Source organism: Fistularia commersonii, chromosome 21 (genome assembly GCF_037954325.1).
Source record: "Fistularia commersonii isolate RoL2024-O1a breed Wild chromosome 21, RoL_Fcom_v1.0, whole genome shotgun sequence".
NCBI classification, from domain to species: Eukaryota; Metazoa; Chordata; class Actinopteri; order Syngnathiformes; family Fistulariidae; genus Fistularia; species Fistularia commersonii.
Genome location: NC_141304.1, coordinates 13,752,040 through 13,771,312, shown reverse-complemented (window position 1 = coordinate 13,771,312; position 19,273 = coordinate 13,752,040). Strand labels below are relative to the sequence as shown.

General features: G+C 41.3%; 1 long non-coding RNA gene across 2 annotated transcripts in view; it reads right to left on the bottom strand.

The window, feature by feature from the left end:
• Positions 1 to 19,273, bottom strand: part of LOC147222394 (uncharacterized) — a 192,907-nt gene that overhangs the window by 70,394 nt on the left and 103,240 nt on the right. For both annotated transcript variants that reach the window (XR_015107755.1, XR_015107756.1), the window contains exon 2: positions 15,531 to 15,656. This is a non-coding gene — a long non-coding RNA (uncharacterized LOC147222394). The remainder of the gene's footprint in view (positions 1 to 15,530; positions 15,657 to 19,273) is intronic.

Sequence of the window (19,273 nt, the reverse complement as noted above, 5' to 3'; positions counted from 1 at the left end):
AGGGCTCAAAAGTAATTGGACAAATAAAAACATTATCCTAAGTAAAATGTTGTACAAACGCTGGCTTTCCTCTTTTGTGATGCTTTGCTAGGCCTTCAGTTGTCGCTTATTTGTGAGTCTTTCCGCCCTATGTTTTGTCTTGAGCGAGTGAAAGTCATGCTCCATTGGGTTGAGATCCGGTGATTGACTCGGCCAATGCAGAATATTCTACATCTTTGCTTTAAAAAAACTCCTGGGTTGCTTTTGCAGCATGTTTTGGATCATTGTCCATCTGTACCGTGAAGCGCCGTCCAATCAACGTTTCGGCCGAATCAAAGCAGAAAGTAAATCCCTGCGCACTTCAGAATGCATCCGACCGCCTCTTCTTGTCATATCATCAATAAACACAAGCGAGCCGGTGCCGTCGGAAGCCTCCACCGTGTTTTCCAGAAGATGTGGTTTGCTTTGGATCATGAGCTGCTCCAAACTTTCTTCTTCCCATCATTCTGGTACAGGTTGATCTTAGTGCTGTTCCAGAACTGGGCCGCCTCCTTCAGGCGTTTTTGGTCAATTCTGGTCTTTCCATTTTTTGGGGCTTGCGGTGAATCCATTGTATTTACCCTCATGAAGTCTCTTTTTTTTGGAGATACACCAACTTCCTGGAGAGTGAAGGGGTTTTTCTTCACCGTGGAGAAGATTCGGCGATCATCTGCCACTGTTGTCTTCCATGGACATGCGTTTTTGAGTTCCCAAACTGACCAGTGCACTCTTTTTTTTTTAAACTCAGAATGTACCAAACAGTTTTTTTTTGGCCACTCCTAGTATTTCTGCTATCCCTGATGGACTTCTTGTTTTTCAGCCTCAGAACGTTCTGTTTCACCTCCATTGAGAGGTCCTTTGCAGCCTTCTGAGTCAATTGTCCAATTCGTTTTGGTCTCTTGAAAAAGAGGCGGCTGCATATTAAAGAGCTGTAATTCCTAAACCCTTGCTCCAATTTGGATGTGAATACTCTCAAATGACAGCTGAGAATCTGCACTTCAAGCCCATATTGATTACATAATTGTATCCTGAATGTGTTTTCATAAACAGCTGAAACAACAAAATTTGTGTCACTGTCCAAGTATTTCTGGGTCTAACTGTATATTATGTTTCTTTATGTTTCTATTTTCTCAGGCCTAGATCAGATTAATAGCCACATTCAATTATATTTAGTGTACAGTTATACTTGGATGTATTTAATTCAGTGTAATGTGTGTTTACCGATGTATTCCTCGTGCTAATCTATATTGATTCAACATAATTTCACCTTCACTGACACAGACAGGCCATGTTATTATTTAAAATATCTGAGTATCTGTACATGCCAGAGGCCATTTTGAATTTTAATTCTTCCACCTTAATGCTGAGATGCAACTCAGCATTATTAAGCCTTGATTTTAATAAGTCGGTGAATAATTTTAGTTTCCAACTGGGGTTTTAAATACTCTCATAATCCTGCATAAGCAAAGCAATGTTATTCTTATGATAAGATGACTATTGCTTTGATCCGTTAGACTGATCCATTATCACTGCTCCTAATACCATTCTTGTTCTTATAATAATTAATAGAATTTGCACTAGTGAGAATAATTAAAGAACAATTTTGTTTAAAATTCATGTTGTATCAAATATATATATTTAGTTATGGTTATACTATTACCATTACTATGACCAAGACTGGATGTACTATGAATAAAATAAATCATAAAATTATAATAATAATAATTGTATTATTATCATTATTGCTGTAGTTGTTACAGTTGTTGTTATAAGTACAATAATTTAAGACGGATTTTATGTTTAATTCATATGATGATCATATAATGTCTCCATTTAGTTGATGGTTATACTATTACTATTACTATTACTACCACTAGAACTGGATGTAGTATGAATAAGATCAATAATAATAATGATAATAATAATATATATATTTTTTTTAATATTACTGTTGTTGTAGTTGTCACTGTTTTTCTATGTACAATAATTTAAGACCGGTTTTATGTTTAATTCATGTTGTATCACATAGTGTCTCCATTTAGTTATGGTTGTACTGTTACTACCAACTACTTACTACAACTACTTTTAGTGTTATTGTTGTTGTTATTGAGAGATTTTTATATTGTTATTTGTATTATGAGTATAATAATAATAATAATAACAATAATAATAATAATGATGATTGCAATACTACTAATAAAAATCATAATAGTAATAATCAAAATAACTAGAATAATTTAATTCGCGTTTAATTCACGTTTTATCAAGATAATATTTAACTGTCGCGATGGCAAATACAATGTTTGCTTTGATCATTTTTCAGTCACAGTATGTAATGGCTGCTTGCAGAAACCGTCCGTCCTGATTGGTCCTCTGGTGCCTCACACAGAATGGTTATCCTCTTTATAATGACTCCAGTTTAAATCACTTTGAAGCAGGTAACTAATTTTACCACACCTCGCTTTCTATTTTTATCCCCACCTCGCGCCATTCATCTCATACGTTCTCCATCCTCTGCTCCGAACCTCTCTTCTCTCCCCGACTCTATAATTTCTATCAGATTTTCAACTCTGCCCGGTACATTTTATCATATGCCTCAAAGCACATGCTGCAGGAGGGAGAACTGAATTCACATTACTTTTGCCGTTTCATGTGTCAAGTTGCAAATGGACAATGAGTGAAAATGAAAAGCGAGAGCATTTTCATCCTCCCTGTCTCCGTCTCTTTTACACTCGGCGAGGAAGCACATGTAAATTGCCTATGAAAGGAGAGGTAGAAAACAATTATGGGAGCGACGCGCCTGAGAGAAATGAGTCTATTGCTTGACCTGTAATGAAGTGGAAAGTTGACAAGCCGGCTTTCGCGACTCGGATCTGAATGCGAGGAAATGACTCTTCTCGACTGTCAACTAACAGGGAAAGATTGCCAATTATAAGTGCTGGCCTTCTACCGGCGCCAAGCGGGCATGCTGATGGGCGAGGGTGGACATGAATATTCAGTGCGCATTAATATTAATGCTAACATTTCGTAATAATGTTACCAACATGACCACACCAACATATCGGATAATGATTAATTAAACATAGAAAATACCCATTTATCACTCTAAATATACATGGGGAATTAGCATTGCGTCACTAAAACGACAGGACTGCTACGTGCAAAGATCGACTCCGCTCACGAGAATACATGCAAACATTTACCTGCATGATTACCTGGGCCCCTCCGGAAGGGAAATAATAAATGATATCGGTGCCGGTGCTCTAATACGAAACACACACACATTCACGTGCGCGTGGATTCTGGTTGAAAAACAGCTAGTGGGGAATTACAGCCGTATTTTGATATTCGCATCGCTAATCCCCATAACATCTGCAGAAATCTGCAGAATTCCACACCTTCGTTTAACCGTTTAAATAAAAACCGAGCGCCACGACACTGGTTTATTGGGCCGAACTACCGGAGCGCATCGGCTGATGGCGTCTCCACCATATTGGCGACTGACGGTTTCAGTTCAGCGCGTAGCGGCAAAAGGAAAAGACAGCGTGATGAAAGTAATAAAACTCAATTAAAGCTTTCCCTTGATATCAAATGCATGAAGATAACAGATGTCTTGGTTTTTTGATGTGGATTCAAAGTCCCGTTGGCTTTTCATTTGTCCAAATGCTTTTTTTTTTTTCTTTTTTTTTGTTCATCCCTCCTACCTGGCGAGCACATTGAACATTCACGCCCGCTTTTCATTTGAACAGTAGATAATACCTAGCTTACAGTGTGTGTTGATATATTAAATATATTACACATTATTATATGAATATAATAAATCACGCAGACGGTGATTCGGTGCAGGACAGTCCAACGAACCCATGCAGACGGCCTCGGAACTCCACGTTTCCCGGCGCTTCGCCAGATTCAACATAAGGTCGGATTAAACGCCCATTAATAAAACCCAGGCTAAAAACGGCATTTTCTTTTCCCCTTTCCTTCCCCCCGCGATCGGGCGCGTGGTTGCAGCGGGAGTCATCCCCGGCCTGCGGTTTTATGTCAGCTTGATGTCGTTTCGATCCACGCGCGGCAACATCCGAACGCGCGTTACCGAGTGACATGTGATTTTGTTTGGATGTAATAGCCTGACAAGAAACACAGTGTGCCGTCTTCGCCTCGCCATTTGTGTAGCGTCGCGTGTGTCATCGGGAAAAAGCAAAATAACAGCAGGCCGCCTGGCGAGCCGCGTACGAACATGTCGCGTACATTTTTCTTTTTTTTTTCATATTAAAGTCCGACTTCTTTAATTCAGCTCCGTGATTGGGTCCGTCTCCACAAGCGTAGACGTGCCACCCTCCGTTTGTCTGAGTGAGTGACTGACAAAAGGCCCCCGGAGGACAGAGGCATGACAATTGCTCACCCTTCCAGTGTCATTCAGCATAGTACAGGAGCCATTAACTTTTAAAGCCAGGCCTCTCTAACAGCGGGTCCCATGCCGTTTAGCCCTCCCCCACTCTGCGGCACTTCAAATGGCCGTGATAGACAGGAGTCAGACCTCTGCGACTCGGCCGGGTTGAGGAGCGAGGGCACTATGGCCCTGTCTCGCACCGCGGCACCTGGCTCTAGCTGCGCGGGCGTGCACGACTCTGTGTGTGTGTGTGTGTGACTATAAGGTTGCGAGGATGCACCTTGATTGACAAGTCTCATCAGGGATAACTTAATGGCACCACCATCTACCAATTAGAAGTCATCAAGGTCCCCAATTGAAAGTGGTTAATAAATAATGTATAGCCACAGTAATACCACATAATCTGGATATCAGAAAGTCAAAGGTGGATGCATTATTAATGGGGCCAAATTGGACTTTAATAACTGTTCCACTGAGTCCCACACTGGAGCAGAATTAACTTATGTTAATATGCCTTTATTATTAATGGGCAGCCATTTTCTAAAATGTTAACTGACTGGGGTGCTCCGGAGGCAGTTGCCAAGATTGACGAGCTTCGTGTCGAGGGAGATAGCGGCGGGGTGGTGCGGTATGGAGGTGGCGGCGGCGGCGGCGGCGATGGGGAGGGTGCTTATTTATTTATTCACCTACCTGTAGCATGTCACTCGCATCGCTGTGTCAATAATTCCCTAGTAAAGCCATTAGGCATGATCACAGAGGCCCAATTAGCTCTGCAATGTGCGAGATGACAATCGTACATCATTAGCCCTATAATGGCACGCGGTGCCACAGCCTCTTTAAAAAACAAACATCGAGGCTATTACTGGGGATGTATGCCGTCGTCAACATTGTTGCTCATCCTGACTTGTTCTGAAATGCCCTGTTAAAGACGTGCGCGTCAAGTGTTATGGGACATTACGCCCGATGTGTTCCGACGAACCGGCTTTTCGGATCCAACCCGTCTTCATCCGGGAATATTAGCCCTGATCGAGTATCCGGGATCCACTTATGATTGCCGTATGACACAAATTAAGTGACATACCGCTTCTGATGTACGCCGTCGAACGAGGAACCTCTACATTTACGAAGCGGGGAGGGCGATACGGGGGCGGGGGGTTCGGGGGGGGGAACCGCTCCATCACGCTGATTAAAATTCATCCATTCCTCAGCTCACACCGACTTCTGAGACAATTTGGTGCAGGCATCTCTGAGGGCAGCCGATAGACTAGCTAATATGTTCTCATATGGTATTTGCATAATGTCCGTGGTGCATCGCCAGAGAGCTGTTCTGCTCCAGTTCCCCCTTGTAATATATCTGGCAGCGTTTCTAAAATGCAGATGTCGCTGGCACTGTCTATACAAATCTAACGGTGAAGCCCCATCCAGAATATCAAAGGATACACGGTTTAATATTTGTTTACCATCTGCTTTTGGACTTTGTCCTGCACATATCAAGTTGACACGCCTGTCTCTTATTTTCTGCAGCGTACAAGTTTTTTTTTTTTTTTTGTTTTTTTTTTTATTCTCATCATTAAAGAAGAAAAACACACTGACGGTTGACATTCAGCCATACAGCAAATCAACATCCTCTAAAAAGCTTTCCTCCTGCTCTGACTTTCACAGAAAACGTCTGCCCTCTAAGTTGGTGGCAGCGATGTTATTCCATTTGCGATTCAATTCTGCATGAATAATACGCCGAATTTCTGTCTATCAAAAGCACGGTCTGCTCTGTATTTTCAATTCTGCTGAATGGCTACCGGACTGCGGGCGGCACGGCGGCGCAGCGGTTACCTCGTCGACCTCTTCGCAAGAAGGTCCCCGGTTTGATTCCAGCAGGGTGGCTTTTCTGCGCGGAGCTCCGGTTTTCCTCTCACAGTCCGAGAAGAACAAACAGTTCGTGACTCGAAGACTCCAAACCGTACAAACGTGTTAAGGTGTATATATGAAGCGCAAACTCCATATGTGGCCCCAAGATCGCGCCAGGGTGAACCCCACCGCTCACCGTGTCTGTGGGGGCTCTCAATCATCCAGGTCATGGTGAAGTCTTGTCGAAATCTTCTTGTCTTGGAAACCCGACTTGAATTTCTTCCCTTGAAAACGTTCCAGCCCTCATCCGAGAGGATTCTACATGACATGTGACCCCTCGAATATAACTGCATCGTCATCGCGTATGTCGCCGGTGTTTCGGAGAAGCTCCGAAGGGCGCTCAACAAACACCATATAAGGGTACATTTCAAACCCCACAGCACCCTGAGGCCAAAACTGGTGCACCCTAAGGGCAAAACACCCAGGCACAAGATAGAGAATGTGGGTCTGCTGTCACCGGCATTGAGGATTGTGATGACGTCTACATCCGAGAGACCAAACAACCTCAAAAAAACACCACTTAAGGACAGCGGGTGTAGGTCCGCCTACACCTGAAGGACAAGCGCCATTTGTTCAAAGACAGCAATGTCCGTATTGCGGCCAGAGAAGACAGACGGTTCGAGAGAGGAATCAAAGAAGCCGTTTTTTTGGCTTCAATGCCATATACCGTTTTACCATTATGCCATACCAATAGCAATACCAAGACGGATTTGCACACACGGAACAGGCGCATCTGCACCCTCCAAACAACTAGCAAAGACCCACCACCAGAACGAACCCCCGGTAACATCCACATGATCCAACAGGTTTCGCTCCTTTGTTTGGTTCTTCACGTTCCCATCCAGGTTATCCCGCTAAATCGCTCTTTCGTTCCAACGAACAACCCCCTAGTCTCTGCAGATCAACTCTTCCACTTACACAACAAGCCAGTATAAACTAGACCCGCCAAAACCCCAGTAGTCATATTCAGAAACTCCGAAAATTAGACGTAAAGAAGCATCTTCAAGTGAAGAAATTCAAGTCCAGTTGCCGTGACGAGAAGATTTCGGCAAGATATTCGACGGGATGAACAGCAGCCTTGCTGCAACCCTTGGGTACACAAGCAGTTTAGAGAATAAATGAATGAATGAATGAATTGTTCCCTGATCAGCTTTTGTTTATGTTCTGGAAGCTACAGATCTGGGCTTTTTCCAACATCCCGTTTGTGTTCTCGCTGTGACAGCGGAGCCAATTTAAAGGCCGCGGAAAAACGTGAATTCCTTTGAAATCGCCTAAAACGTTAAATATGCTCTTCAAAGGTGACCGCAAGAACGAGTCTGCTGTTTGAGACGCTCGGGCGGCGAAACGTGACGTCTGTTTCCTGCTCGTTCCATTTAGTTTGATTTGTCTTTTTAAATGTTCCCCAGTCAAGCCGCAGTCGTCGACAAAAAAGACGGCGCTTCGAAATGAGGACACCGTCGTCGATACATCTATCACGGCGCAGATTAAGATACGGTGGCATCAGTGCGCTCACTGAGCAGCCTCGAAATTAACCGTGTGTGTTGTTCTTTTCCTTGAAAAATAAGGATTAAAAAAAAGGATTAATGAGGATAACGCCGCTCAGTCGGCGTCTTTCATGAACACAGTCAGATTCAAATCTGCACTTTTGTTTCGCAACCCCGGAATCTTGTTTCGTAACAACCGATGTTTGTTCGGGTTGATGAACTGCCAGTATAGACGTAATAATTGACGTTCCATTCACTCTCCTCCTCTGTCACTGCCTCTTCATTAATTATCTTGCCTCAGTGCGCCGTTGCTTTTGCATTTCCTGCCAGTGGGGGCAACTAATCGTCTAAAACATTTTTTTTTTTTTCTGCCTCAGTAACAGAAATTTACAGGGATGTGAGGAGACCGGGGTAAGCAATGAATGGAATTAAATATAATGCAGGGATTATGTGCAACCAGGCTTGTTTGTGTAAGAAAATCATGTTTTCCAAGTTTTGACATCCAGTCGATATATTGATGTCTTTTGTCGCTGGAGTGTAGCTTCGGCGGAAGCCGCCGCATGCAGTCCAGCCCCGACTGACCTGTCACGCTTTTATGAGCCGCCGCAGCGTTGTGAATTTAATGCAGGTGAAAGTCCTACGGAAAACAAGGTTTAAATTAATCAAAAGGTTGGCGGTTCGATTCCCTGCCGAGACATTGAACGTCACGTTGCTCTTCCGCCATCGCTGTGTGAACTGGTGAACGCAATCCAGTTGATGAACAAGCTTATTGATTACCCGGACGGATTGATACGACCAAAACCACGCGCCTTATGCTTATCTCGTACACTTGGAGAACAAGGTTTGAGGCGAGCGATGCTAAAATCATTAAAAAAAAAAGGAAAATACTCAAGCGCTTTCTTTTCTCCATACCGCCTTCCCTCACCAGGAGTCGACCTTTATCTGCCGCTAAGCCGGGTTGTCCACCCCGGGTGTAAGATGTAAGGAAATGCTAACTTCCCTAGCATGAACTCCGGGTGAAACTCAATTTACCGCCAGATTAATGGTCACGAGCTTTAGGTTGTGACTGAAAGAATGAGATCACTGATCAAGAGGCTGAAATTAGTTTCTGCTCCAGGCTGGCCGGCTTGGTAAGCTGCCTCCTCACAATGCAGCAGATCCTCTCTCACTGAGTCAGGAGTTCTGCGAGGAGATACTCAGCTGCCAAGACAGATGTGGACGGTTTAGGTAGAGGCACAGTTTCTTTACGTTACAGTGGCAAACCAATTTGTCTTGTGACAAGTAAGATGGGCCGGTCCAAACACTTTCGGGCTAAAAATCATCTCTTGAGGAGAAATCTTTGAATTCAGCCTCATGAAGCTGCTATCATTGCAACGACCGTTTGCCTAATAAAAAATATACTGTCCAAAAAAATAAGGGAACACTTTATGTAATAATAATAATAATAATAATAATAATAATAATAATAATAATAATAATAATAATAATAATAATAATAATAATGATAATAATAATAATAATAATAATGATACATTGTGATGAGTGCGTCTTAATATATTTTCCACTCAAAGACATCGTAAAGATATATATACAAAATACAGATCCAAAAGAAATAATGAAAATTAAAATAATAGAAGATATAGTGAAAAAAAAAAAATATATATATATATATATATATATATATATATATATATATATTTATGTACCGCTCAAAATATTGCTCAAATAAAGGGAACACTTTGTATGATAATAACAATGATAATAGTAATAATAATACATTTTATTGAATGTGCCTTATCATATTTTCCACTCAAAGACACTGTAAAAATATATATAAATACACAAAATACACATCCAAAAGCAATAATGAAAATCAGAATAATAAAAGTGATAGTGATAAAAAATAAAATATACATATTAATCATGATATATATATATATATATATATATATATATATATATATATATATATATATATATATACACACACACACACACACACATATACGAATATATATACTGCTCAAAATAATGCTCAAAAAAATAAAGGCAACACTTAAACAGCACAACGTCACTCATACTTCTGTGAAATTAAACTGTCCGCTTGGGAAGTAACTCTGATTCATTTGACATTACATTACATCAATGTTGGATCAGCCTATGGTGTGTTTTTACACTTTCATGTTGAGTGAGCCTCTTTGACTCCTCCTGGAAAACTAACCCGTCAAAAACATATTAACACAACAACCCTGTTTCAACCTAGTTTCTGCAAAACGACCAACGTCCAACCCCAACCAACAGCGGTTGCTGCACCTATCGGGAAACTTCCCTCCAGTCTGGTGGAGCTGAAGAAGCCACTCGGTCAAACTTCTCCTCCTCTACCTTCCGTTCAGGGGTAACTACATCGAACCAACCTTCTCTGATCCTATCCATCCTGGTCACTCCCAAAGAGAACGTCAACATCTTCATCTCTGCGACCTCCAGCTCTGCCTCCTGTCTTTTCCTCATTCATTTCCTGTCTCGGCCGTTAATATGACATTTAAGTGAGGGAAAGATTAAAACATCAAGAGTTATGTTTGGATCAATTTAGTCAACCGGGATCCGGAAAGACCTCAAAGATATACCACGCCCACTCCCTCACACAGATCTTCATAGATCTAAAGAAATGGCCAAATGTCCATAAAGTCCAACAGCGAGTGAAGTTCTGATGTTGTAGTAAATATTATAGATGTTGCTCCAGCCTTGAAACTTTATTTAAAAAGCTCCGAAAACCCTCCTCTCATTAATGGTTTCTTCTTTTTATCTAGAATGAATTAAATCTAAATAACAAATGTTATAACAACAACATAAAACAACAAGGAGTTAAAGGGAATCTTGCAAGTGCATAATTAACAAGAAGTTACGATTAGAAAAACAACAGGAAACCATCAGGTAATGATGTTCCGAAATTTCCGAGGGGCATCGAAGAATCAGGCTGGAGGGCAGCTCGCATTTCTTTCCACCAAAAAAGGTTGGTAACGCCTGAAAGCAATTCATGTACACCCTCACCCTCTTTTACTCGCTCAGATTCCGCTTCGCAATCCAAAGCACTCATTACAGAAAACAGAGACACAGATCTCATTACCTTCTAAAATGTAGTGTAAACAGTTTTTAAACCTTGTTTACAGCTTGTGGTTTCCAATATCTCATTTTCGGCTAGCAGTGGTCTAGCGGTGCTGCTTGATGCTGTGGTTTGACTTGATTTAATAAACGAGGATTCAGTCTATGGTCCCATCTCGGGTCTTGTTTTGGGCCAATATGTCGTTTAGTGTCAGCCATCTTGATGGAAGTGGTCCTGATTTTTTTGCGTCATTCTGTGCTGTGCATGCTTTGGGTGTATTCCCATTTTCAATCAAATTAATCACACAAATTAATTAATCTTGATAAAAGCATTAATTTGACAGCACTAACATAAATATATATATATATATGTACGTGTATAGCATGTGTGTGTTATACTGGTGTGTGTGTGTGTGTGTGTGTTATACTAGTCATACATATGGCTTTGAACAAAGGGCTATATTCTTAGCTACATGTATATAATCATATGCAGTATATTGTATATAGCCAATTGCATTAACATTTGTAATCAATAAATCATGCTAATTAATCAATCTGGATTAGTGTATTCACATTTTTGATTGAATTAATCACAGAAATTAATTAATCTTAATAAATGCACTAATTTGACAGCCCTAATATATATATACGTGTATAAATAAAGGAAATGTGTGTGTTATACTAGTCATACATATTTATATAAAGGGAAATAGTCTTAGCTATATGTACTTAGCTACATGTCCCAATATACCTTATATAGCAAATTGCATTAACATGTATGATCAAATTAATCATGCAAATTAAATAATCTGGATTAGTACATCAATTTTGACAGTCCCTATATACATACATATGTGTTTGTCTATACCAATCATATATGTGGCTTCATATCATTTTAATTTATCTACTCATATACACACATATCAGTATATGTATATATGTTTGTATGTATGTTTTTATGCATGTGTGTTTGTGTGCGTATACACACCTCATACGACTGGTCAATACAACTCAGGGGCTACAAATATAAACACCAGTTCCACCATCCTGTCTCTGTGCCTACAGGTTTTTGTATTAATATTCAGAATCTGCAAATGATCCAGGTCTTGACAAAGACAGCACTCGGAAAGATATTTGTCTCTGCCTGGTGAGGATGACAGATGAGCTGGTGAATTATCAATGTCGAAAGACTCGAGAAGAGATCCAACCAAAACCAGCCCTCAGTGCGATCGTGATCGTGCGGATACACATTTGGGTCACCGTTTTATTTTTCATGTCAAACCATGCGAGCCTGAGCAGCTCACCTTCAGCAAGCAGAGACCAGACAGTTCATTCTCTTTCTCTATAATGGGAACCAATTGTTTGAGAGGGTTATAACGATCCAAAAAGAAAGAAAAAAACATACCGTATTTTCACGACTAAAAGCCTTCAAAATGTGCAGCGCGCCCTATAGTGCAGTGCGCCCTGTGTGTGTGTGTTGTTATAAGGCGGACGTAGTAGAGAACATCATGTGAGCGTTAAAGGGGGAAGTGTGGGTGTTGATTGTATAAAAAAAAGAACACGTATGTGCGTTATGCAGAACATTGTTTTTTTTAACAACCCTGAAAACTTTGCCGACAAACACATCCAGCCCAACCACATCACCAACATGGACGAGGTGCCGCTCACTTTCGACATCCCCGTGAGTCACACTGTGCAGAAGAAGGGGACCAGCACGGGAGCGAGACGCACAACGGGGTACGAAAAGACTTCTTGGAGACCTCGGTTTCACTAAGAGTGACGCCACAATTTGCGAATGCATTGTAGACGCTCGGGCTAACGTGTCTGCCGGCACTGTTGTTCCAGCTTTTGCAAAAGCCGGCATCGTTTCCGAGGAGCCGCGCGGCACGGAATGCGAATGACAGTGAAGAAAGTGAACCTGGCATGTTTGATGGAGATTTAGCGCAGCCGTTCAAATCAGAAACAGAGGATGAGGACTTCCATGGCTTCGATTGATGACTATTACCGGTAAAAAAATGTGAATACCAAACTCAGTTTTGCTCCTGCTCTATTTTTAAACACGCAAACTTGTATGCTTGTGTGTGTGTGTTGTTGTTGTTGTAAGGCGGACGTAGTAGAGGACACCATGAGAATGTTAAAGGGGGGAGTGTGGGCGTGGATTGTATATAAAACCCACGCTCTATAATCAGGTGTGCCTTATGTGTGTGTTAAATAGAGTAATGGCACACATAACTGAGACTGCGCCTTTTAATAAGGTGGTCATGAAAATACGGTAAGCTATCGGAGGTATACAGTAGACGGACAGTGCCGTAAAGAGTTATCAAAACAAGGATATTTTACTAATTACAGCAGTATGACAATATCAGAACGAATCTATTTCTGCGTTACGAGGCAAAGACCTGCCTTGCCAAAGGAAGAATTCGAGGTTGAAGGTGGGAGGTCTCTCCCAAACGTGACGGCGTACGAGATGGAATTCTCGCCCCGAAAAATCATCTCTAATGAAGGGAGTGAAATGCATTACTCACTCTGGTTAAGGAGAAAAGGGAGAAAAATATAACCCATCCGATAACATCCCCCGTAATAGATTCTCGGTCCACTCCGAGCTGGACGTTAACATTAAGCGATAAAACCAGAACAGGTAAGTCTGAATAAAGATGTGGTTTTCTCCGGACTGTCACAAACAGAAAAGAGGAGTCGTTTCAGAGAGAGTCAGGTTAGACGCACCCGTGATTCAGGTTGTACGTTTCACTCCGGAGGCCAAATCATTACACTTGCTCTATTATTGTTTCCATGACGGCGGCTCGGATGCATCCCAGTCTTTCAGATTGTCTAAACAACTTCTGAATATTTGTCATTCGCCGTTATAGCGTCTCCATGGTGTATTTTTATCCGTGTTGGTCTCGGCCAAGTCGCATCCTGCTTATTTTTGTTTCTTTTCGTCATTGCTATTGTCACTCTGTTTATGTCTCTCTCCTTGTTGTTGTCGTTTTGGTTGTCTATTCTCACCCTTGCTGTTTTTTCTTTTCTTTTTTGTTGTTGTTTATTTTCAATTCAGTCATCTATACTTTTCATTGATGTTGTTGTTCACTCTGCTGTCTATTTTATTTCTGAATATTTGAATTGTTTCTCTATGTATATTCATATTTATTGATACTATAACTGATAGGCTGCTGTTTCAAAAGAACTTCCCCTATGGTGATCAATAAAATTTATCTTATCTTATCTTATCTTATCTTATCTTATCTTATCTTATCTTATCTTATCTTATCTTATCTTATAGGAAATGTTATGAATTGGGAGCATATGTGAGGAAAATATAACGGGATCAAGTACAGAGCTTAGAGGCACGCCGCAAGTGATATGAGCAAAGGGTTCCCCTGCAACATTGAAAAGGTTTGACTTGAAATAAAGGCCTTATTTGACGTAAAACTGGTACCCTGGGTTGGTCGTGTCTAAGTTAGCATCCCTCCAGTGGGGGGTTTTGCAGACTGGAGGAGCGGGAATCGGACCGCTAACCTTCCAGGGGTTCGCGGTTCGATCCCCAGCTCCTCTTGTTCCTCCTCTGCGAGCGCATGTGTGAATGTGAAATCCAGTGAAAAGGAATTCAAAAAACCCTGGCGATGAAAGCGCTGTATACTATTTACCGTAAGCGTAGGAAGATGACGAGTTACCCGGCAGCACTGAATACAGGATCGGCTTGAAATAAAGGATCATTTAAAAGTAAAACGGGTCCCTGAGATGCCAACCTAGTCCTTCAGATGAATGAAAAGGTTGCTCATTAAAAGCAGCGCTAACATTGAGAATAACTAAAATTGAGTCCTGTATCTGAATTTATAAAAAGATCATTAATCACTTGCAGTAAAGTCATTTAATTGCTTCAGAATGTGCCAAATGAAAAACCTCCGTTGAAATTATTTAAGATTCTGTTTTCACCGCGAGAGCTTGCGCTGCAGATTAAAACCGCACTTGTCCGCTAAACGTTTACGGACAAGTTCCACTGTATGGAGAGCGGCCAAGGACAGACTTAATGAGAGGGCTTGTACCTCAGCGTGTTTACTGTAACAAGACAAGACCGGCTGGAGGACTGGCGGGACCCTCGGAATAAACCGTCTTTCTTAAAGAAATCTATCAGAAATAAATGAAAGTTGCGGGTCGGCGATCGCTCGGCCAATCACGGTTCACCCGAGGGTTTGCATCGTCGACAAAAAGCCCAAGAAAGAAACCGATTTGCGATCGCTTTTTTAAAATGAACTGTTTTGAGGACCGTCTTGACCCCTGATTTATTTGTGTTTTTTTAAATCATCAACTCCACCGAGCACAAATTTGCCACCGATACCAGAAGAAAGCTAACATTAACCAGAGCCCGAACCCAAACCCCAATCCTAACCTTTACCTCGCTCCAGCTTTAACCCCAAACCAAACTTTCCCCAAACAAATCCTGAATTTCCATCGCTTTAAACCCTGACAAAGAAAGTAAAACAGTTTGCATTCTCGGTAAGCGTTGCGTAAGCGTCAGCCCCGCATGTCCCTGTATGAGCCGCAGCGTTTTCGAAATAAGAAATCTATGTTCCCGCTGCTGTACGGAGGTCGGACTTGTGATGTAATCCGACATCTGGCGCGAGGAGATGACTCACCGAGAGAAGCGGGGCCTCGCAGAATCCGGGTCTTGTCGATGCTGCTGGTTTTCCCCTCGGCCCATTTCGGACCCTGATGTAAGTCCAGGGTTCGGCAACCCGCTGCTCTTCATCCTTCTGCTGCGTCTGGGAAATAAATAATGAGTTTTTTAATTCAAATTCATTTGATTTTGTTGGTTATTTATATTTTTTTTCGTGTAATTCTAAATTTGAAAATCATTGAGCTTTTACCCACTGTGCGCTGAGATTCAAGAGAAAAAAAAAATTACATTAACCAGGTAAAGTGGATATTTTAATTGGCTATTTAATTTGCAAATATATATTTTGCAGCGTTCAGTGAAATTCTACGTTTTTTTTTTAATTCGTCTTGACGGCGGACCGCGTGCCCCGGTGCACGCGAAAAAACAATGACTGCACACACACAGCATTTTTAGTTTTGGAATTTTTGGGTTTGCTCTCGGTGAATAATTCAAGTTTGGTTTTTTTTATTTTTATTTTACACACGAATACGAGTGTTATATTTGAACATAACCTTCCGGAGTTCAAAATGTTTTTGTTGCATGCCGAAAGAAAAATATTATTTTCTGCTTCGCAGTTCAGTGATTTCATAGCTGCGACAAGCTATAGCTTTTTTTTGTTTTTTGTTTTTTTTACGTAGCACAAAGGGCGAAAAAAAGATTCAAACAAGTTAAAAGTTTTTTTTTGGCCCCTGGGAAAAATTGCCCCGCTGAAGGTTGCCGAACCCCGGTGCAGACAAACCTTCAGGTCTGGGAACCCATGTAAATGTGGGTAACCGTAACTTGTCAGTGGATAAACCGGAGTCAATTTATTATTTATCCTCGTGGGAATAAAGCAGGAGACGTGGTTTTCCAATTCATGAATCTCCCCTTTCCGGTGTCCTTGTCTGCTATTTCATATTGCACGGCTGGAGTTCTCCTCGCTCTCCCTCCAGCCCGGGATGCAAAATAGAATGTCTTATTTTTGTCGATAATATTTTGTAGATTTGTCAAAAATATGACATTCTGGGTCAAAATCTTCTTTGTGAATTCTGGAAAAATTCCCAAAGCCGCTTTGCCTCTTTTTCTCAAGTCATTTTAAGAGTGCTTTCAGCTTTCACAGTTTTTTCAGGTAGCAGGAGGCGATATAATAAACTCAAGATTATAAATATTTTTTATTACCTTGGAAGAACAGACCCGTCAAGTGATAATGATTGTAGAGTAAATTTGAGTGTACTTGCAGTGAATTGCACAGGCTTTCTGAAATATCGTTAAAAGACAGATGGATAAAGAAGCCGTCATCGAGTGAGAGGCGGGACCGATCACCAAATGATCAATATAACAATAATAAGAATACATTTTATTTAAGCCGCCTAACTGGATACTCACTTACGTAACACCATAGAGACATGTACACAAAGTAAAGAAACAAAAAAATAACAAAACAATAAAAGTGGCAAAGTGATATATACGAATATATATGTGTGTGTGTGTGTGTGTGTGTGTGTGTGTGTGTGTGTGTGTGTAAATATATATATATATATATATATATATACATACATACATATATATGTATATATACATTTATTCGTATATAAAGTGTTTGTATATATATATTTATGTATATATGTGTGTATATATATACGTATATAAAGTGTTTATGTATATACATATATATGTATATTTACATATATATGTGTGTGTGTGTGTATATACATATATATACGTATATAAAGTGTGTGTATATATATACATATACATATATATATATATATATATATATATATATATATATATATATATATATATATACATATAAATATTAACACTTTTGTTGTTTTACTTTTCATGGTTTCTTTTGGATCTGTATTTTGTGTATGCGTATATGTCTGTTCGGTGTCTTTGAGTGGTGCATATAATAATGTGCATGAAATAAAACATATTATTAATATTATTATTATTAGAGTTATCATATAGAGATGACCCCTCACACTCTCATATAGGCACCTGGGCAATTTAAGGTCTCCATTTAACCCATTTTTTTCAGACTGTGGGATTTTTATAATCATCAATATACATATCAAAAGTGAGTGATGCAATAATAATAATAATAATAATAATAATAACAATATATGCAATAACATGATGGCAGTGTTTGGTGTGGGTGCGGGTTTACGGTCGACTAAAAAACACACCTGAGATCCCCCCCCCCTATGAAATCATGTTTAAATCACACACAGAGACCGCTTTGGTGATGCTCGTCGCGTGGGCCGCCGTCCGTCAGCGGGAAGCTGCTCCGGCGGTGTTTTTGCATCCGCTAATCATAACGTAAGCCTCCAAACACGAGCGCGCCGGGAGGTCGGGAAATGCCAGACGCTCGTCTTTTCTTCTCCCCTTTGGTATTCCGGCGCCGTCCCACAGCCCCCATTTTTCCTTGGCTCTTTTGTGCCTGTCCCCTCTGCCTTTCAGCAAAGATGGAGAGGGTGAGGGAGCGGTGCCAGCAATGTCACGGTGGGAGAAAGGTTATCCTGGGTAGAGGGGTCTGTGTATAGAGTCAATCAGAGCTGTACAAACCCTTGATTGCCATTGACATTTACTGGGGGCCCATTTCCAATTAATCTTCAAGGGCCTCCACCTCTTGAAGCCTGATTACGATTTTCCCCCCCGACAAACTGGCTAATTTGTAATTGAGCATGTGTCTGGCAGGGGAGGCGCTCCTTTATCACTGCTAGATTGAGACGTGGGGAGAAAGGAGATAGATGAAAGGGTTTCTACCCAGCCTGGCTGCATCCTTAAATAATTTTCACGCGTAGAATACATAAATAATTTTGATTTATCACTGAAATACACAAAATAATTACTACATATCACGCACGCCAGATAGGGCTCTTTTTTTTTTTCTTTTTTTTTTTTTTCCAAAGGTTGAGTCTTCCTTTCATAATGTGTCCACATTATTAGCGTGTGTCTGACGGGGTTTATCAAAGGTGGACGGCAGCATCATATTTTAGCGAAAAGACAACAAACAGACGAGAGTAAACACAGATTCCAATTCGGGGAACCCGAAAGGAAGTGGCCAATAAAAACGCGACCATGGGAATTCATCAAAAGTCGCGCCATAGCGTGAAGGTACGCTGAGCGGGGGTCGCCGTTGCTTAGCGTCCTGCTAACCAGAAGGTTGGGGGTTCGACCCCCGGTTCCTCCTGTCTGCAGGCCGAAGCGTCGTCGGGCAGGACGCGTAACCGCCCCGTCGGCCTTGTTACCGCCTTGCAAGGCATCTCTGCGGTACTGCTCGCCTTGACGTCTGCGGAAGTTCTCGCTCATCCAGGTCAGGGTGAATTCTTGTCTCAGCAACTGGACCTGAATTTCTGCACTTGAAGAAATTCTTCAGTTCTAATGACCTATGGGGAGTTTGTTATGCTAATGAGCACTAGCATAACAACCCCTCGACTCTTCCATTGACACAACAAGCCACCGTAACCTAGATCCGTCCAAAAACCCTTGCAGTTATATTCAGACGCTCCCCACAGGTCATTAGAAAAGTGAAAAAAATTCAAGTCCAGCAAGTCCAGACTATTGTTTTGGTGAGACCACAATAAAGATATTCATTCATTTTTTATCTACGCTGACCTCAGCCTATCTGCGACGTCATTGGGCGAGAAAGCGGGTACATCCTGGAGCGGGTCGCCGGGCCGTCGCAGGGCTTCGCACAGAGACTTTGCACATCATATGGAGACATCCAACCAATTA